The 22215-nt window shown below is 38.2% G+C and overlaps 1 protein-coding gene and 1 pseudogene across 1 annotated transcript in view; one reads left to right on the top strand and one right to left on the bottom strand.

The window, feature by feature from the left end:
- The first annotated feature begins 4552 nt into the window (after positions 1–4552).
- The window catches only part of MORC1 (MORC family CW-type zinc finger 1), a 350777-nt gene continuing 333114 nt past the window's right edge, over positions 4553–22215 (top strand). Inside the window, exon 1 of the mRNA XM_027104268.1 lies at positions 4553–4645. The gene's annotated coding sequence lies outside the window, so the exon portion shown is untranslated. The remainder of the gene's footprint in view (positions 4646–22215) is intronic.
- On the bottom strand, positions 6674–6925 carry LOC113619488 (small nuclear ribonucleoprotein G pseudogene; annotated as a pseudogene).

Below are 22215 nucleotides of genomic sequence, written 5' to 3'. Positions count from 1 at the left end.
AAATGTTTGTTAGCATACACCAGTGAAGCCACCAATCCTGGACTTTTGTTTGTTGGGAAGTCTTTGATTATGATTCAAACTCCTTACTAGTAATCATGAAAAAAAAAAGAGATAAATGATGGAGAGCCCACAGTTAAAGTGACTTGCATCCCAATGATTGCTATGCTCTGTCTTCGCCATCCTCAATGTTGCCTGATGCTTTAAGTACAGATGGGAATGTCTGGATTCTGTACTGAGGTTTACCAAAAAATGACTGTTACTGCTGCTTCAAGTACTAGCTATATAGAATGTAATTTGGTTTTATTTTAGTTAATAGATTTTTGTTTTTTTAGCAGTCTTAAGCTTTCAGAAAAATTGAGCAGAAAGTACAGAATTCTCAAACACCACCCCTCCTCCCCACCCCATTTCCTCTACTATCAACATCCCGCCCCCCGAGAGGCACAGTTGTTGAACCTACATTGACCCATCATTGTCACCCAAAGCCCATAGTTTATATTAGGGTTCATTCTTTGTGTTGTACACTCTATGGGTTTTGACCAATGTATAATGACATACTTATCATTTTAGTGTCATACAAAATAGTTTCACTGTGCTATAAAAATGTTCTGTGCTCCACCTATTTAATACTTTCTCCCCCCAGCTCCAGACCACTGATCTTCCTGTCGGCATAGCTTTGCCTCTTTACAGAATGTCATACATTTGGAATCATACAGTAGCCTTTTCAGATTGACTTCTTTCACAACAGGAAATGTATTTAAAATTCTTTCATGTTTTTTCATGGCTGGATTGCCCACTTTTTAATGCTGAATACTCCATTGCTTGGGTGTACCATAATTTATCCATTCACATATTGAAGGCCACCTTGGTTGCTTCCAAGTTTTGGCAATTATGAATAAAGCTTCTATAAACATTTGTGTGCAGGTTTTTGTGTGAACATACATTTTCAGCTCATTTGGATAAATATCAAGGAACATGATTTTTGAATCATAAGAGTATGTTTAGTTTTGTAATAAATTGCCAAACTATCTTCCAAAATGGCTGTACCCTTTTACATTCCCACCAGCAATGAATGAGAGTTCCTTCTGCTCCACATCTTCCCTAGCATTTGGGGTTGTCAGGGCTTTGGATTTTGGCCATTCTATCTTATTTTTTTAATAAATTTATTTATTTTATTTATTTATTTTTGGCTGCGTTGGGTCTTCGTTGCTGCACACAGGCTTTCTTTAGTTGCAGCAAGTGGGGGCTACTCTTTGTTGCAGTGTGCGGGCTTCTCATTGCGGTGGCTTCTTTTTGTTAATTTTTCTGGATTAATTAGTATATTTAGAAAATCGACGTTCAACATGATTGATATAGATGGATTAAGATCTGTATTTGTTTTCATCACCCTCTTTTTGAATTTTTTTGTCTTCCCCTCTTTTCCTTCTCATTTTAGTTGAACGTTTTATATGACTCCATTTTTTCCCCTCTCCTGTATATCAATTACACTTTCACTACTGTTTTTTCTTTGTGTGTGCTTGCCCTTGAGTTTGCTATGGTTACTAGCAATCAAGTTCTTTTTCTTTTCTTTTTTAAATATAAGTCTTTTTTTAAAAAATGAATTTATTTATTATTTATTTTTGGCTACATAGGGTCTTTGTTGCTGTGTGTGGGCTTTCTCTAGTTGCGGTGAGCAGGGGCTACTCTTTGTTGCAGTGTGCAGGCTTCTCATTGCGGTAGCTTCTCTTGCTGCAGAGTATAGGCTCTAGGCGCGTGGGCTTCAGTAGTTGTGGCACACAGGCTCAGTAGTTGTAGCTTGCGGGCTCTAGAGTGCAGGCTCAGTAGTTGTGGCACACAGGCTTAGTTGATCCGTGGCATGTGGGATCTTCCTGGACCAGGGCTCAAACCCGTGTCCCCTGCATTGGCAGGCAGATTCTTAACCACTGTGCCACCAGGGAAGTCCCTAGGCTCTTTTTCAAATAACAATATAGCAATTCACAAGTATTGCAAGTGCCTTGTAATATAGTATTTCCAACTCCTACTTCTCCCTTATAACATTGCTGTCATTCATTTTATTTATCCATTTATTTATTTTGAACAAACGTATGTTAGATCAATTAGGAATAAGAAAAAGAAAAGATTTATCTCCTTTTACTTCTTCTCTAGAACTCTTCTTTAGAGCTGAGTTTCTGACCTATATCATATTCTTTCTGAAGATTTTTTTATAAAGAATCCAGGTTTATTAAGCCAGACATTAATTTGCAAGAGATTTGTAAAACAATGTTACTCTTCTGACTAAATTTCTTTATGAAAATATATTATTTTTCATAAAGATATTTATGTTAACATGTAATGGGTTTATTATTTTTAGTGAAAAAATATTTTTAAAAGTTACTCAGTTTTAATGTCTAATTTGGCAAATATTGATAGACAAACAAAATCTCAATAATTCTCAATAATTTTTAAGAGTGTGAAGGAGTTCCAAGACCAAAACAGTTGAGAATAGTTGATCTAGTCCAACCCTCTCTCTCTTGCTCCCCCAATTTTTAGAGGCTTGGAGTGGGAAGGGGCCCTTCCCAGGAAGATTGTGGCTCTGGTCCTGACACTCCATATTTGGTGAAAGCCTTTGAAAAAGATACCTCCTCTCTGGTGTATTCACTCTCTCTTCATTGGGTCCTTATCTGGATTTAAATGTCTTTGAACTTTTTTAAAAAAGGCCTTTCTCTATATATATACTTTCTTCCACCTAACAATTGCTAGGTCCTTGTAACAAACTTCTTGAAGAAATTGTTTACACTCATATCCCTACTTTCTCATCTTTCACTCACTCATTCAATATATATTTATTGAGAGCTATGTACCATATAGAGTTTTAAGTGCTCATAACTCAACAATGAATTAAACAAAATCCTTGTTCTTTTAAATCTTACATTCTAGTGAGGGTAGACATGTCCAGAAAAATTGTCCAAAACTTGTAAATGGGCAGAAGAGGATTACTGGGTCATCTTTCATTGTAGTGCTGGGGTATACCTTTGATTGCCTTTATATTGACTAAGCTATCATACAACTTTGTAGGTAGAGGCTAACTTGTAGAAAACTGATAGCAATGCAAATAATTCTTGTCTGAGAACAATGCAAATACTTCCTATTCCTAGTAATGCAAATGGATTTTGTCTAGTAGAGATGGAATCCATTTCCATCTGGTTGAAGAAATAACTCCCAGAATTACAGTTTTTTGCTTCATAGGATATTAGTATTTTTGCAACTATTAGCAAATTCATTTCAGTATTCCTTTGGCTGATAATCCAAATCTCTGAAACTCAAATTCTCATTTGAACAAGTCTTACCTACCATCTTACTGGTTCCCTCATTATTTAAGATAATAATGGATGAGTAGTTTATTATGATGAATAAAATCTTTGTCATGTGTTCATTTTATATTTTTATAAGAGATATGTTTTCAACCTTTTGAAAATTATTTAGCAGACTAAAAGAAAATAAAATATATATCAGGTGGTAATAAGTCAAAAGTATAAAACAGGGCAAAAGGACACCTATTAACTGGTGGTGTAGTATGGTACTGTTTATTTATTTATTTATTTATTTATTTATTTATTTTGCGGCACGCGGGCCTCTCACTGTTGTGGCCTCTCTGGTTGCGGAGCACAGGCTCCGGACGCGCAGGCTCAGCGGCCATGGCTCACGAGCCCAGCCGCTCCGCGGCATGTGGGATCTTCCCGGACCGGGGCACGAACCCGCGTCCCCTGCATCGGCAGGCAGACCCTCAACCACTGCGCCACCAGGGAAGCCCATGGTACTGTTTTAGATAGGGCCAATCAAAGTCCTGCACTACTCTCTCTTAACTGTAAGCGGAATCCATTCTCTCCTCTCCATCTTCACTGCCACCACACTAATCCAGACCATTACCTTCTCTCATCTGATCTCCTCGCCTTACTCCTACCTACTCCGATCATAGGCTATCAGATGATCATTTTTATAAACAATTATCTGATCATGTCCCTCTTTTCCACTGGCTCCCTATGTGGAGTCAAGTTTTGTGGGGTCTAAACCTTACACAATTCGGGAGGCCCTCGAGAAAAATAATGCAAAAATTAGGTACCGAGCCTTGAAAGGGGTAGTGCAAATGACAGGTTCTGAAACTTAAGCTTCATTAGCTTCACTATAAATCTGCCTCTGCCTACAAGTCTAGCCTCCTTTTTCTCTACCTCAAGACCTTTCTCCGTACAATTTCTGCCCAGAAGGCTCTTCCTGTCCCCTTTTGCCTAGATAACTCTTGAACTACTCAGCTCCCGATCCTGCCTGAAACCCCAACCGGATTAGGGACCTTTACAGCCTCTCCCAAGTCCAAGCATCCCAGCAGAGCCAGCTTTCTGTGCAAATGATCCTTCCAAAGATCCCTGGCTGGGCGGGGTTTGCACCTGAGATGTGTCTGTGGGCGGAGCCCCAGGCGAGAATGAGCCGTGGTCCTTCCCGCTTTACGTCCGGAGTGGGGCGCACCACCTCTCCGGAACCTGCACGGCTCCCGTTGCGGTTCCGGTCGGAATTACTGGGCGGTGCACGCCGACTTGGCTGCGCAGGTAGTGAGAGTGCTCGGGTCTTGCGGAAGCGTGTGGACTTCGCGACGGTCCCGCGGTGACAAAAGAAGTGGGTAAGATCCGGTGACAGCAGCCTTTTGCCGCCGCCCCTCGGGAAACTTCTCCAGCCCTTCCAATCACTTTCCTCACCCTCCTCTGAAAATTTTCTAACATTTCTTGCGAGACACATCTACTGGTGACCAATGCCCTCAGTTTTTGTCTGAGAAATTATTTCTTCACTTTTGAAGGAAAATTTTGCCAAACATAAAATTCTAGGTTTTTTTTTTCCTTTAGGTACTTTAAATATCGCTTCACTCTTTTCTTGCTTGCAAGTTTCCCGACGAGAAGCCATAAATTTCCCCTTTCTCCTTCAGACCTTCATTAGAAAAGCATTAAAGCACACCGAAGGGACTTTCCTGGTGGTGCGGTGGTTAAGAATCTGCCTGCCAAAGCAGGGGACACAGGTTTGAGCCCTAGTTGGGGAAGATCCCACATGCTGTGGAGCAACTAAGCCTATGCACCACAACTACTGAGCCTTCGCTCTAGAGCCCTTTCTCTGAAACAAAGAGAAGCTACCACAATGAGAAGCCCGCGCACCACAACGAAGAGTAGCCCCTCCGCAACTAGAGAAAGCCCGCGCAGCAACAAAGGCCCAACACAGCCAAAAATAAATAAATAAATTTATAAAAAACAAAACAGGGCTTCCCTGGTGGCGCAGTGGTTGAGAGTGTCCGCCTGCCCATGCAGGGGACACGGGTTCGTGCCCCGGTCCAGGAAGATCCCACATGCCGCGGAGAGGCTGGGCCCGTGAGCCATGGCCGCTGAGCCTGCGCGTCCGGAGCCTGTGCTCCGCAACGGGAGAGGCCACAACACTGAGAGGCCCGCGTACCGCAAAACAAACAAACAAACAAAAAACAAAACACACTGAAGAACTGAAAAAAGCAATACAATGAATACTTATATTCCCTCTACCTAATTTAGTGTGTTATATTTTTCTAAAGTTGATATATATTACAGCATATATAATATTTTTACTAAATTATTTAAAAGTTGTAGAGATCAAAACCAGAGTTTTTCAAAATTTCACATTTGTTCAGAATGTTTCTAAACAAAATCCAGTCAATGTTTACACATTATATTTGGTTATTAAAACTTTTTCAGGATCAATTCCCCCATTACTTTCTTCATTACTTTTTTTTTTGGCCCTGCCTTGTGGCTTGTGGGAGCTTAGTTCCCCTATCAGGGATTGAAACTGTGCCCTGGGCAGTGAAAGAAGGGAAACCTAACGACTGGACCACCAGGGAATTCCCAGTTACAATTTTTTTTTGAAGAGTCTAAACCAGTTGTTTTGCAGAAGGTCCTACTTTTTAAAAAAAAATTAATTTATTTATTTTTGGCTGTGTTCGGTCTTCGTTGCTGCACACAGGCTTTCTCTAGTTGTGGGGAGCAGGGACTACTCTTCGTTGTGGTGCGAGGGCTTCTCATTGTGGTGGCTTCTCGTTGCAGAGCATGGGCTCTAGGGTGCTTGGGCTTCAGTAGTTGTGGCGCACGGGCTCAGTAGTTGTGGCTCACGGGCTCTAGAGCACAGGCTCGGTAGTTGTGGTGCATGGGCTTAGTTGCTCCACGACATGTGGGATCTTCCCGGACCAGGGCTTGAACCCATGTCCCCTGCACTGGCAGGTGGATTCTTAACCACTGTGCCACCAGGGAAGCCCCCTCCTTTTTTTTTTAAAGTATAGTTGATTTATAGTATTTCAGGTATACAGCAAAGTGATTCAGTTATAGGTACACATATACATACATATACTTTTTCAGATTCTTTTCCACTGTACATTTTTACAAGATATTAAATATAGTTCCCTGTGCTATACAGTAGGTCCTTGTTGTTTATGTATTTTATATATAGTAGTGTGTAATTGTTAATCCCAAATTCCCAATTTATCCCTCCCCCCCTTCCCCTTTGGCAACGATAAGTTTGTTTTCTTTTTTGTTTGTTTTTGACTATTACAAAAGTTTATTTAGCAAAAAAGTTCAGTAAGAAAATGTACATGACTCAGATTTTATCATAATAAAATGTGGAGAGGGGACACATAGAAGCAGTTGATTTCTCTGGTGAACACAGCCATTGTTTATACTTGTTCCAAGGCTTCTAACATGATGATACTATTTCCTCGTATTACCACCATTCCAGTATTGTTCTGTTGCTCACTAGTTGCCATCTCCACACATTCATCTATCACAAGATTCATAAAGGGATTGAATCCCTACAGTATTCCTTGGACATGTCTGCCACCATTTAATTTTTATGATAACTTCTTGTCCATAAATTTCTTCAACTCGGGAGGGTGAGCTTTGCTTATGATATCTACTCAGCAAGCTCAAAGATGCCTCCAAACAGAATTTGAGTCATCCCTCATGCTCCAGCAGTAGCCATGTTTGTTTTCTATGTCTGTGAGTCTATTTTTGTTTCGTAAATAAGTTCATTTGTGTCATTTTTTTAGATGCCACATATAAGTGATATGATATTTGTCTTTGTCTAATATACTTCATTTAGTATGATAATCTCTAGGTCCATCCATATTCCTGCAAATAGCATTATTTCTTTCTTTTTTATGGTTGAGTAGTATTCCATTTGTGTGTGTGTGTGTGTGTGTGTGTGTGTGTGTGTATTATATATATATAATATATATGCCACATTTTCTTTATCTGTTACTCTGTCGGTGGACATTTAGGTTGCTTCCACATCTTGGCTATTGTAAATAGTGCTGCTATGAACACTGGGGTGTGTGTATCTTTTCCAACTAGAGTTTTTGTCTTTTCTGGATATATGCCCAGGAGTAGGTTTGTTGGATCACATGGCAACTCTATTTTTAGTTTTGTAAGGAACCTCCATACTGTTCTGCATAGTGGTTGTAGCCATTTACATTCCCAGCAACAGTGTAGGAGGGTTCCCTTTTCTCCATACCCTCTCCAGCATTTATTATTTGTAAACTTTTTTTTCTTCCATGCCATGCAGCTTGTGGGATCTTAGTTCCCTGAGTAGGGATTGAACCCTCGCCCCGGTAATGAAATCGCTGAGTCCTAACCACTGGATCACCAGGGAATTCCATATTTGTATACTTTTTGCTGATGGTCATTCTGACCAGTGTATGTTGGTACCTCATTGTAGTTTTAATTTCTATCTCTCTAATAATTAGTGATGTTGAGCATCTTTTCATGTGCCTTTTGGCCATCTGTGTGTCTTCTTTGGAGAAGTGTCTGCTTAGGTCTTCTGCTCATTTTTTTGATTGGGTTGTTTGTTTTTTTGATATTAAGGTGTATGAACTGTTTGTATATTTTGGAAATTAATCTCTTGCCAGTCCTATCATTTGCAAATATTTTCTCCCATCCTGTAGCTTGTCCTTTAGTTTTGTTTATGGTTTCCTTTGTTGTGCAAAAGCTTTTAAGTTTAATTAGGTTCCCCCCCCTTTTTTTTTGCTTTTGTTTCCATTACTCTAAGAGATGGATCCAATGAAATGTTGCTGTGATTTATGTCAAAGAGTGTTCTACCTATGTTTTCTTCTAAGAGTTTTATAGTATCTGTTCTTACATTTAGGTCTTTATTCCATTTTGAGTTTATTTTTCTATATGGTGTTAGAAGATGTTTTAATTTTATTTGTTTACATGTAGCTGTCCAGCTTTTCCAGCACCACTTGTTCAGGAGGCTGTCTTTTCTCCATTGTATATTTTTGCCTCATTTGTCATAGATTAATTGACCATAAGTGTGTGGGTTTATTTCTGGGCTTCCTATCCTGTTCCATTGATGTATGTGTCTGCTTTTGTGCCAGTACCATACTGTTTTGATTACTATAGCATTGTAGTGTAGTCTGAAGTCAGGGATTCCTCCAGCTATGTTCTTCTTTCTCAGGTTGTTTTGTCTGTTCAGGGCCTTTTGTGTTTCCATACAAATTTCAAATTTTTTTGTTCTAGTTCTATGAAAAATGCCATTGGTAATTTGATAGGGAATGCATTGAATCTGTAGATTGCCTTGGGTAGTATGGTCATTTTAATGATATTGATTCTTTCAGTACAAGAACATGGTATATCTTTCCATCTGTTTGTGTTGTCTTCAATTTCTTTCATCAGTGTCTTATAGTTTTTGGGGTACAGGTCTTTTACCTCCTTAGGTATGTTTATTCCTAGGTATTTTTATTCTTTTTGATGTGATGGTAAGTGGGATTGTTTCCTTAATTTCTCTTTCTGATAGTTCATTGTTAGTGTATAGAAATGCAATAGATTTCTGTATATTAATTTTGTATCCTGCAACTTTACCGAATTCATTGATGAGCTCTAGTAGCTTTCTGGTAGTGTCTTTAGGATTTTCTATGTATAGCATCATGTCATCTGCAAAGAGTGACAGTCTTACTTCTTCTTTTCCAGTTTGAATTTCTTTTATTTCTTTTTCTTCTCTGATTGCCATGGCGAGGACTTCCAAAACTATGTTGAATAAAAGTGGTGAGAGTGGACATTCTTGTCTTGTTCCTCATCTTAGAGGAAATGCTTTCAGGTTTTCACTGTTGAGTATGATGTTAGCTGTGTTTGTCATATTTGGCCTTTATTATATTGAGGTATTTTCCCACTATGGGTCCTACATTCTGAGTGAGAAGATATTACTCCCTTTACCTTACTCTTTTTTTTTCTATTATAAAATGATTACATGCTCATTATATTCAAAAAAGAAATGTAGAAAGTAAAAACTGTATATCTGAACTTCCAAGAGACAATAAGTAATCGTATATTAATGGAAGGGTCAGTTCATCAAGAAGATATAACAGTTATATCTGTACCAAACACGAGCCCAGGAACGTATGACTCAAACAGAATTGAAAGAGTAAATAGACAGCTCCACAATATTTGGAAATTTCAATACCCCACTTTCCATAATATATAGATAACAGAAGTTCAGTAAGGAAATAGGAAACTTAAATAATACTATAAACCAGTTAGACCTAACAGATATCTGTAGAATACCCCAAAACAACAGAATACACATTCTTCTCTAGTATACCTGAAACATTTTCCAGGATAGACAATATATTAGGCCACAAAACAAGTCTCAGTAAGTTTTAAAAAATTGGAATCATGCAGCGTATTTTTTCTGACCAAAATGGAATGAAGAAATCAATAGAATCAATAATAGAAGAAAATAGAGCAGATACAAATGAAATCAATAATATAAGAAGAAATAACAGAAGGAAAGCTAGAAAACTCACATCTATGTGGAAATTAAACAATACAATTTAAAATAACCAATGGAGGGACTTCCCTGGTGGTCCAGCGGTAAAGCGTCTGCCTTACAATGCAGGGGACGCAGGTTCGATCCCTGGTCAGGGAACTAAGATCCCACAAACCACAGGGAAACTAAGCCCATGTGCCACAACTACTGAGCTCACGTGCCTCAACTAGAGAGCCTGCATGGCACAAACTACAGAGCCCACATGCTCTGGAACCCATGTACCACAGCTACAGAGCCCACATGCCCTGGAGCCTCCACTCCACAGCTAGAGAGAGAAAACCTGCACACCACAGCTAGAGAGACACCCGCGCACCGCAATGAGAGAGAAGCCTGCGTGCCTCAATTAAAGATCCCGCAAGCCTCAACAAAGATCCTGCGTGCCACAACTAAGACCCGATGCAGCCAAAAAATAAATAAATAATAAATAAATCTTAAAAAAAATAAAATAAAATAACCAGTGGATCAAAGAATAAATCACAAGGGAAATTAGAAAATACTTAGAGATTAATGAGAATGAAAATGCAACATACGAAAACTCATGGATGTAGTGAAAGCAGTGCTCATGGGTAAATTTTTACAGTAAGTGTCTACATTTAAAAAGAAGAAAGATCTCCAATCAATAACCTAGCTGTATACCTTAACAAACCAGAAAAAGAACTAAACCTAAAGTTAGGAGATGGAGGAAATAATAAGGATTAGAGCAGATATAAATGAAGTCAATAATAGAAAAACAATGGAATTAATGAAACCAGAAGTTCTTTGAAAATATCAAGAAAATTGAGAAACCTTTAGCTAGATTAAAAAACAAAACAAAACAAACTCAAATACTAAAATTGGAAATGAAAGGTGGGCATTGTCAATTTTACATAAATAAAAAGGATAATTAAGAAAATATTGTGAATAACTGTATACCAAGAAATCGTATAAGTTGGATGAAATGGAAAAATTCATAGAAACCCATAAACTACCAAAACCGACTCAAGAAAAACAGAATAAATCAATAACAAGGAGATTGAATCAGTAATCAAAACCTCCCAACAAAGAAAAGCTCAGGACCAGATGGCTTCACTGCTGAATTCTATCCAACATTTAAAGAAGAATTAATACCAGTCTTTCTCAAACTCTTTCTAACTTGTTCTAGGAGGCAAGCATTACCCTCATACCAGAACCAAAGACACTATAAGAAAATGATAGACCAATGTACCTTGTGAATATAGATACCAAAATCCTGAACAAAAATACTAAAAAGAAGCTGAATTCAATGACATATTAAAAGAATTATACACTATTACCAAGTGGGATTTATCCCTGTGACACAAGGGTGGTTCAACATGAAAATCAGTGTAATATACCCATTAATAGAAAGAAGGAAGAAACCACATAATTGTTTCAGAAGAAACATTTAAGAAAATCTAGCACCGTTTCATGATGAAAACATTGAATAATCGAGGAGTAGAAGGGAACTTCCTCAACATGATAAAGGTCATATATGTAAAGCCCACAACTAACATCGTTCTCAGTGGTGAAAAGCTGAAAGTTTTCCCCCTAAAGTCAGGAACAAGAATACACATTTTTACCACTTCTTTTCAACATGGTACTAGAGGTTCTAGCCAGAGAAGTTAGGCAAGAAAAAAAGAAATAAACATAATCTTACTTCAAAAGGCAGAAATAAAGTTATGTCTATACACACATGACATGATGTTACATATAGAAAACTCTAAATCATCCATCAAAAAACTATTAGAGCTAATTATAGGATTTCCCTGGTGGTCCAGTGGTTAAGACTCCACACTTCCACGGTAGGGGCATGGGTTCGATCCCTGGTTGGGGAACTAAGATCCCACAGGCTGTGTGGTGTGGCCAAAAAAACTGAAACCAAACCCCCCCACAAAACTATTAGAGCTAATTATATTTGCAGAATATAAAAATCAACACAAAAATCAGTTGTATTTCTTTATACTAGCAGTGATGATCTGAAAAGGAAATTAAGAAAATGATTCCATTTACAATAGCATCAAAAATAGCATAAAATACTAAAGAATAACCTTAACTAAGAAGGTACAAGACTTGTACACAGAAAACTATAAAACATTGCTGAAAGAAATTACTTTTCCCCCTTAGTTAATTAGTGTGGTAAAATAAAACTGATCAGTTTCAAATGTAGAAACACACTTGTGTTTTTTTATACTGCTAACTTATCATGATTCATTTTATGATTATATTTTTTATGTTTTATTTGAAAAATTTTGCACCGAAGAAAAGTTGAAAGAATAGAAATAATTTGCCATTTGTTAACATTTTGGCCATATTTGATAAACCTCTTTTTCTATTTGTTGTTGATTGGTTACCCTGCTAGATAAGCAGACACAAGAGTAAGCAGACACATTCTTGGTCCCTAAATACCTCAGCATGCATCTTCTAAGAATAAGGACATTCTTCTATGTAATCACAATATCATTATAAAACCTAAGAAATATACAGCCATTCCATAATAGCATTTAATGTCTAGTTCATATTCAAATATGCTTAATTGTCCCCAAAATATGTTTTGTAGTTTTCTTTGAAAAATCCAGGATTCAATAAAGTCTTAGGCATTCTATTTGATTGTAATATCTTTTTAGTTCCTTTTAACGAAAAAAGATTTTTTTTTAATATTGACCTTTTGAAGAGAAAAGGTCAGTTTTCTTGTACAATATACCACATTCTAGTTGTTTGTCTCCTTATAGTGTTCTTTGATTAATTTTCTATATTTCCTGTAAATTAGAAATTAAGACTGGAAGCTTGATTAGATTCAGATAAAACGTTTTTGGCAAGAATACTTCATGCATGAGATTGAGGATTTTATATTCCATTGTGTGAGAAGATACACAATTCAGGTTGTCTCATCATTACATTAAAAATGTTATCACTTTATTAAAGTGATGACCACCAGATTTCTCCAAGGTCTAGACGCAGATTTCACTTTGGAATTTGTAACTACTCTTTAAGGTGATACTTTGACATTGTGTGACTATCTCGTGTCTTCCCAACAAATCTTCACCTAATGAATTTTAGCAACCAGTGGTCATCCATGTCTGAATCAATTATTACACTGAAGGTTGCAAAATCTTATCAGTCTTTATTCAATTTTTAGCTGACATTCTACTGTAAAGAAGAACTTTCCTTTTCCTCTTTCCTTTTTGAGTACCATTATGGCTTCATGGATTAAAAATGTTTAAAAAATTTATTTATTTTTTAATTAAAAAGTGTTTTCATATTTAACTTTTGATTATGCGCTGTAACCAATTAATATTATCATAATGTGTTAAAAAACACTTGGATTCGATTAGCTCATATTTTATTTAAACTTGTTGCATTACATGAGTGATTAGCTTGATCATATTTTTTACATACCAACCTACCTGGCTTTATAATATAGATTATACTGGTTTCATTAACAGAGTTTGGAAATGTTATCTCCTTTCTGTTTTTTGGAAGAAGTTGTATAATCACGGAATTATTTAGTATTTGAAAGCTTGTGGTATTCACATGTAAAAACATCTAGGCAGGATTTGTATTGAGGGAAGTAGGTGATCATTTCAATTTCTTACGTCATTATTGGTTTATTCAAGTTTTCTATTTATTTGTTTGTTTGTTTGTTTGCAATACGCGAGCCTTTCACTGCTGTGGCCTCTCCCGTTGCAGAGCACAGGTTCCGGACGCTCAGGCTCAGCGGCCATGGCTCACGGGCCCAGCTGCTCCGTGGCATGTGGGATCTTCCCAGACCGGGGCACGAACCCGTGTCCCCTGCATTGGCAGGCGGACTCTCAACCACTGCGCCACCAGGGAAGCCCCCTATTTATTTTTATGCTAGTTATTTCATCTTATGTTTTTGTAGAACTTTGTTTCTTGCAGGTTTTCAAAGTTATCACCATATTTTTTTGTCTGCTCTGTCAGTAGTTAATGTCTCTTTTAGATTGTATATTTTGTTTATTTGATTTTTCTCTTGTTTTCTTTTTCAGTCTTGGTAGAGATTTATTCATGTTATTAATCTTTCCAAAGACCAGTGCCCTGGTAGGGTTCTTCAGGAAGCAGACTCTGAGACAGAGGTTAGGGTACAGGATATTGGGGAGCACCTTAGGACCAACACCAATAGAAGGAAAGGGAAGAAAGTGGGATTGGGGAGAGGGAGAAATCAGAAAGTGATGCAAGCAGGAATCAAAGGCTTGACTAACCTCTAGGGGCAGTTCTGGAGCTAAAATGTCAGGGTTGGCCCACCTTAAATTAAATGTTTCTGCCTTATACCCTAGCCAAATCAGTCACTGGTTATGGGCTGCACAGGGAAGGTATGACCTTGGGAAAGGGCATTTGTCTACAGCTAAGGTGCTCTTCCAGGGGCTGACAGCTGGAGACTGTCTCATGACAACACTCTCTTTCACTGAAGGGGAATCTGGGCAACTCACATCCAAGTCCACTATAGCTGATTTCTGGTTTTGATCACTCTCTGACTTGCTGTTTTATTTTCTATTTCCTTAATTTCTGTTATTATCTTTATTTTTTCCTTCCTGTATGGTTCTTTGAATCTATTCAATGGTTCTTTTTGTAGCTTGAGTTGTAATTTTCCTTGAGTTAAGTTATTGGCTCATTTATATTCAGTCCTTGTGTTTTCTGATCAATATTATTATTATTATATTTTTATAACCTGCGGCATGCACAAACTCCATTCCTTTGTCTGCTGGGCCAACATCATCTCTTTTACCAGGAATTGAACCTGGCCATGGTAGTGAAAGTGCCAAGTCCTAACCATTGGACTGCCAGGGAATTCCCTGATCAATATTTTTAAAGCTAGAATTTTCCTCATAACAATTGCTTTCTCTATTTCTTTTTTTTAAAATTAATTAATTAATTATTTTTTACTTATGGCTGTGTTGGGTCTTCGTTTCTGTGCGAGGGCTTTCTCTAGTTGTGGCAAGCGGGGGCCACTCTTCATCGCGGTGCACGGGCCTCTCACTATCGCGGCCTCTCTTGTTGTGGAGCAAGGCTCCAGATGCGCAGGCTCAGTAACTGTGGCTCACAGGCCTAGTTGGTCCGTGGCATGTGGGATCTTCCCAGACCAGGGCTCGAACCCGTGTTCCCTGCACTGGCAGGCAGATTCTCAACCACTGCGCCACCAGGGAAGCCCCCGCTTTCTCTATTTCTGAGGAGTTCTCAGTCATTATTTCTTTTTTTTCAGTCATTATTTCTTCAAAACATTTTCTGCTCTGTATTTTTTCCCTCTTCCAGGTCTCTTATCAAATATTATTAAATTTCTTCCTTAATAGCTCTTTCTTTCTTTCTTTCATAATTTTATCTTGGGTTTGTGTCTGGAAGATCAGGGCTGGTATGGCATCTGCCAGATGGAAGGACTCTAGAACAAGGAGTTCCTAGATTCTTCCTTCTCTTCTGTCTGCGCAGAGTAAATTTATGCTACAGTAGCATAAATTTAGCTACAGTATTTAGGCAGTAGCTCTGCTCCTCAGCAAGCTAGCAGGATTCCCACCACCTCTAGGACCACCTCAGGATCAAAGTGGGAGAAAAGCCGGCCCAAGTCATTGTTACTTTTGTCCCAGCCACAGTCTCCAAACTACTTTGCTCTTCTTTTCCATTAATATTTATATCTAATCCTCCAACGAAACAAATGGCTTCTAGTTATTGCACTCTCTCCAAATGCTTCTATTTCATACCTATGTTTTTAACCTAGCTATCTATAATTTGTCCTCTGCTCTGAGGGGATGAAAGAAGGGTAGAGAAGGGACAGCCTATGGTCCCAAGTAAGCACTTATTTTCATCTTTTACACATTTATTGCTTACAGTTAGAACTCTACAGGTATGAGTGTAATCTGCAATATATTTTGTAGGACTAAGGTGAGGCTAACTTGAACTCAGGCTATTGATGGGTAATGACACAGTTTCCAATCATCAGTCTATTTTAGAGGGAACCCAAACCAGCAGGGAGACTAGACCAGAAAGATCAAATGTCACTTGGAAGCCTTCCCAGTAGGGTGCTTTGTTGTGCTCTCAGGGCAAAGTAGACTTGGGGCAAAGTGATACGAGGTCTGTCTTCTAAAAGCATCATGAATGAATTGTCTGCTAGTGTAAAAACTTCTTGCCTGGAAACAAGCACAGGATTAAAAAACATATCATCAGTCTTTGTGAAATAACTAAGAAGGAGTCTAATTCAGTAACCCAAAGAAAACCAACTCTGGCTGTATGTTATTTATTTTCTACTATTTCAGTCTGTCATTCTTTCTTTCTTTTTTTTTTTTTTTTTTTTCGGTACGTGGGCCTCTCACTGTCGTGGCCTCTCCCGTTGCAGAGCAAGGCTCCGGACGCACAGGCTCAGCGGCCATGGCTCACGGGCCTAGCCGCTCTGCGGCATGTGGGATCTTCCCAGACCTGGGCAAGAACCCGTGTCCCCTGCATCGGCAGGTGGACTCTCAACCACAGCGCCACCAGGGAAGCCCTGTCATTCTTTCTTCATTAAAAGTTTTATTAGGACTTCCCTGGTGGCGCAGTGGTTAAGAATCCGCCTGCCGATGCAGGGGACACGGGTTCGATCCCTGGTCCGGGAAGATCCCACATGCCGCGGAGCAACTAAGCCCGTGTGCCACAACTACTGAGCGCTCTTTACAGCCCCTGAGCCACACTACTGAGCCCTCGTGCCACAACTACTGAAGCCTGCGTGCCTAGAGTCCGTGCTCTGCAACAAGACAAGCCACAGCAATGAGAAGCCTGCGCACCACAACAAAGAGTAGCCCCCGCTCACCGCAACTAGAGAACACCTGTGCACAGCGATGAAGACCAAACGCAGCCAAAAATAAACAAATTTATTAAAAAAAAAAAGTTCTATTCACTCTATTTTTTCTTATTTTACTGCACAAAGACCCTATCTTTCTTGACCTCAAAATCAGTGTATATAGCTAGAAACTTCTCTTGATTTGTATTTACAATTTCAGGTTTGCCTCTAGGTACTAGAGAAAGAGGGGTGTACTTTCAGACCATGTAATCTAATATGAAGCAATAGAAGAGATCATTTGAATTAATCTTTGTGACCTAAAAAACAGTATCATAGTGATTAGGACTCCATAGTGAAGATGGTTGCCTGAGTGACACAACTCCATCCGAAAAGAACCTTTTTAAGGGCCTGAAAAGCCACTAAAATAAAGTAATTGCAATTAGTCTTATATTTGTTCATTCAGTGTGTGTTAATGATCCTTCAAGGAACCAGATCCTTTTCGTCTCTGATGGGTTAAACTGATTTGAAACACTGCCCATGCTGACATTGTGGTTGGGGATATGACAAATGAAAGACAACATTATAGATGGGACACATGAGGGAGAGTACCTGACTCAAGTAGGAAGGAACAGAGTAAATGGGTCTGTTCAAGTTTAATCCTGGAAACCAGGGTAAAAAGAATAAGAATGGCTTGTATCTATTAGTGGACTCTATGTGCCGGTGCTGTTAGGAGCTAACTGAACCCTGGTGAAAAAAAATAGTTGTGGTCCCTGCCCTTATATAGCTCAGAGTATGGTAGGGAAGATGGATATTATACGATGTATGAATGGGACTTCCCTGGTGGCGCAGTGGTTAAGAATCTGCCTGCCAATGCAGGGGACACAGGTTCGAGCCCCGGTCTGGGAAAATCCCACATGCCACAGAGCAACTAAGCCCGTGTGCCACAATTACTGAGCCTGTGCTCTAGAGCCCACGAGCTACAACTAAAGAAAGCCCGTTCGCAGCAACAAAGATCCAACGCAACCAATAAATAAATAAATAAACCTACAAAGTATGAATGGAAATCCAACTTTTATAAAGAAAGAGAGAAGGGCCAAAAAGAGTCAGTACTAGAAGGGACCTTCTATCATTATGTGGTTTTAAATAAGTCACATCTAGTCCCAAAGAAGGAAAAGGAGTCATTCAGAAAACTGAGACTCAAGGAGGCCAATAATTTGCCTACAGAAATAGAACTAATACTTTTAGAATCCAGAATTCGAATCAAGTTGACCTGACTCCAAAATCATAACTGCTATTTAACGACTCAGTAGTTCCCCAGAGTAAACTTCTCAAGGGCAGGGGCTGTATTTATATCACCCTATCTTAAATCTAACACATAGTTGGCACTTAACGAATTATTATTAAATAAATGCATTTGAAATATTGAGCTTTTATAGGAAAAAGAGTAGAATGTTAAAGGCATTATAACAGTCATGTTTCAGAAGGAGGGAGAGACTTGCTTTCAAATCTTTGACAAACATACTAGACAATTTGGGTTAGAAAGGAAATAAATAAATGAGAGTATTGGTGAAAGAGGATTAGAAATAAATATTAGCATCATTAGGGTTATGTTTGGAGAGAAAGTATTATATAAAATAACAGAAAACAGAGAAGATCAAAATAAAATTAAAGATGAGAAATTTTTGTAATGAACTGCTTTTTTTGAATATTGATCTCTTATTGAAATATAGTTGATGTACAATATTATATAAATTACAGGTGTACAATATAGTGATTCACAATTATTAAGGGTTATACTACATTTATAGTTATTATAAATATTTGCTATATTGCTTGTGTTGTACAATATATCCTTGTAGCTTATTTATACATAATAGTTTGTACCTCTTACTCCCCTGTCCCTATATTGCCCCTCCCCCCTGTCTTCTCCTCACTGATAACTACTAACTTATTCTCTATATTTGTGAGTCTGCTTCTTTTTTGTTATATTCACTAGTTTGTGGTATTTTTTAGGTTCCACATGTAAGTGATATCGTACAGTATTTTTCTTTCTCTGTCTGACGTATTTCACTTAGCATAATACCCTCCAAATCCATCCGTGTTGCTTCAAATGGCAAAATCCCATGAGTCTTTTTTAATGATAAATTCCTAGAAATGGAATTGCTAAGGAAAAGTAGAGATATTAATAATTGAAAATGTATTGCCAAATTGCCCTCCATAGAGTAGAAATGTATACTTCTACTCATCTCACAATGTATAAAAATGCCTGTTTCTTTACACTCTCACCAACTGAGTGTAAAATCAAATTTTAAACATTGCCAATCTAATAACTGAAAATGGCATATCTGTATAGAATTTTTTCCTTTAAAATAAACTTTATTTTTTATTACAATTTTAGATCTACAGAAAAAAATTGTGAAGATAGAGTTTCCATATATCCCATGCCCAATTTCCCTTATTATTAATTAATATCTTACATTAGTATGGTACATTTATTACAAGTAATGAAGCAGTGTTGATACCTTATTATTAACTAAATTCCATACTTTATTCAGATATCCTTAGTTTTTGCCAAAGTCCTTTTTCTGTTCCTGGATTCCATCCAGGATACCACTTCACATTTAATTGTCATATCTCAGACTTCTCTTGGCTCTGACAGTTTTTCAGACTTTCCTTATTTTTGATGATCTTGACAGTTTTGAGGAATACTGGTCAGGTGTTTTGTTTAAAATGTCCCTCTATTTGAATTTGTCTGATTTTTTTCCTCATGACCAAACTGGGGTTGAAAACCCTTTGGGGAGGAAAAGCACAGAGGTAAATTGCTATTCTCATCATATCATATCAAGAGTACATACTATCAACACCATATTACTATTGAGGTTGACCTTGGTCACCTGATTGAACTAATGTTTGTAAGATCTCTCCACCGTAAGTTTAGGTTTCCCCTGACCCCTTTCTAAACTGTACTCTTTGAGAGAAGTCACTATGTATAGCCCATCCTTAAGGAATGGGGAATTGTGCTCCACCTCCTTGAGGAAGGAGAATCAAAATACATTATTTGGAATTTTCTGCATGGGAGATTATCTGTATAGTTTTAATTTGTTGATTAATATTGAGATTGAGCATTTTTTCATAAATTAAAGAGTCATTTTTATTTCAACTTAAACTATTTGTTCAAATTTGTTGTCCATTTTTTCCAACGGGTTATTTGGGCTTTTTGTTTTGTTTGCCTTTTTTTTTTGTTGTTGTTGTTGTTTTTTGCGGTACGCGGGCCTCTCACTGCTGTGGCCTCTCCCGTTGCGGAGCACAGGCTCCGGACGCGCAGGCCCAGCGGCCATGGCTCACGGGCCCAGCCACTCCGCGGCATGCGGGATCCTCCCGGACCGGGGCACGAACCCGCGTCCCCTGCATCTGCAGGCGGACCCTCAACCACTGCGCCACCAGGGAAGCCCTGCCTTTTTGTTTTTATGTAGTTCAGTTTATCAATTTTTTTTTCTGAATGATTTCTGGATTTTGTGTCATACTTAGAAAAATTTTCCTCATTCCTAGATTTTTTATATATGCACACACAAGTAGACAAATTTTTTTGATTTATTCTGGTTACTTTTAGAGTTTCATTTTAAATATTTAAGTCTTTTATCCACTTGGAATTATATATGGTATAAGGTGTGAGCTATGGACTCACCTTTTCCACTAGGAATTGAAATGCTACCTTTATCATATCCTAAATACATCTGTGTATTTGAGTCTATATTTGGGCTTTCTATTTTGTTCTATTGATTTGTATGAATATTCTTAGGTTAGCATTTTTAAATGTAGATTCATAATTAATTTTAATATTGTAGGGGAGGAGAAAATTTTCCCTCTACCTTTGAGTTCTTGGCTGAGACTCCAATAATAAAAGATAGATTAAAAAGATAAAAACAAACAAATTTATTAACTTATATACCTCATGTATACATAGGAGCTATCCACAAACAGATGAGTAACTCAAATAAGTGGCTTAGAATTTAGGCTTAAATATCATCTTAATAGGGAAGAGGGAGGGGAGCTGTAGGCCTCTGAGGGGAGAGTAAGTGATTTTTAGGAAAGGTGAATGGGCCCTTGGAAGAATAGATGGGAGGTATGATAGTTTATGACAGAGTTAGGTGTCGGCTTCTAGTCTCCTCTCCTGTGATGAGTCAGTCTTCCCTGATTGATGAAATTCCTGGGGAGGGCATTTATGACAATTGAGCTCCTTTCGTCTTTAGGCAGATATTAGGAGTTCAGAGAAAGCCGCTGCCTGCATTTATTGTTTTTCAACAACAATGAAAAAGCTCAAAATAATCAGTATACCAAAGCAGTGTATTTTGGGGTGGCATATTCTGCTACCCTTATTTATTTACTTACTTTAATTAATTTTTAAAAAACATTTATTTTTGGCTGCATTGGGTCTTCGTTGTTGCGCGCGGGCTTTCTCTAGTTGCAAAGAGCAGGGGCTACTCTTTGTTGAGGTGCGCAGGCTTCTCATTGCAGTGGCTTCTCTTGTTGTGGAGCACGGGATCTAGGCACGTGGGCTCAGTAGTTGTGGCTCACGGGCTCTAGAGCACAGGCTCGGTAGTTGTGGCGCATGGGCTTTGTTGCTCCACAGCACGTGGGATCTTCCCAGACCAGGGCTCGAACCCGTGTCTCCTGCATTGGCAGGCGGATTCTTAACCACTGCACCACCAGGGAAGCCCTGCTACCTTTATTTTTTAAATATTTTTCTGAGCTATCATTTAGTTTATTTTTATATATAAACTTTAAAATTGTTTAACTCCCAGAAGAAAAAAGTTTCTTAGAGTTTTATTGGAACAACATCAAATTTATAAATTGAAAGAGATTTGACTTTTTAAAATAATTTATTTTATTGAAGTATAGTTGATTTACAATGTGTTAATTTCTGCTGTACAGCAGAGTGATTCAGTTATATATATATATATATATACACACATATTCTTTTTCATATTCTTTTCTATTATGATTTATCACAGGATATTGAATATAGTTCCCTGTGCTATACAGTAGGACCTTGTTGTTTATCCATTCTATATATAATAGTTTGCATCTGTTAATCCCAAACTCTCAATCCATCCCTCCCTATCCCCTGACACCTCCTTAGCAACCACAAGTTTGTTCAAAAGAGATTTGACATTTTTAGGTCTTAGAGTTATACCTTTCCATTTTTTCAAATCTTCATTTATGACTTTCGGTAGTATTCTATTAATTTATTCATATACATTGTTCCCATTTTCAGTGGAGTTTATTTTTCTGTGTTTTATAGGTATGTACGTCAATAAATATGCACACATATACATAATTATTGTTTTTTCTTTCATTATATCTTATAACTATTTATATTTTGAATAAAATCTATTTGAAAATAAATAGTGGTTGGGGCTTCCCTGGTGGCGCAGTGGTTGAGAGTCCGCCTGCCAATGCAGGGGACACGGGTTCGTGCCCCGGTGCGGGAGGATCCCACATGCCGCGGAGCAGCTGGGCCTGTGAGCCATGGCCGCTGAGCCTGCGCGTCCGGAGCCTGTGCTCCAAAACGGGAGAGGCCACAGCGGTGAGAGGCCCGCGTACCGCAAAAAAAA

This window comes from Aethalodelphis obliquidens, unplaced genomic scaffold, assembly GCF_003676395.1.
Source record: "Aethalodelphis obliquidens isolate GAN/ISIS:26980383/991018 unplaced genomic scaffold, ASM367639v1 scaffold1, whole genome shotgun sequence".
Lineage (NCBI taxonomy): Eukaryota > Metazoa > Chordata > Mammalia > Artiodactyla > Delphinidae > Aethalodelphis > Aethalodelphis obliquidens.
This window is presented reverse-complemented; position numbering and strand designations above follow the sequence as displayed.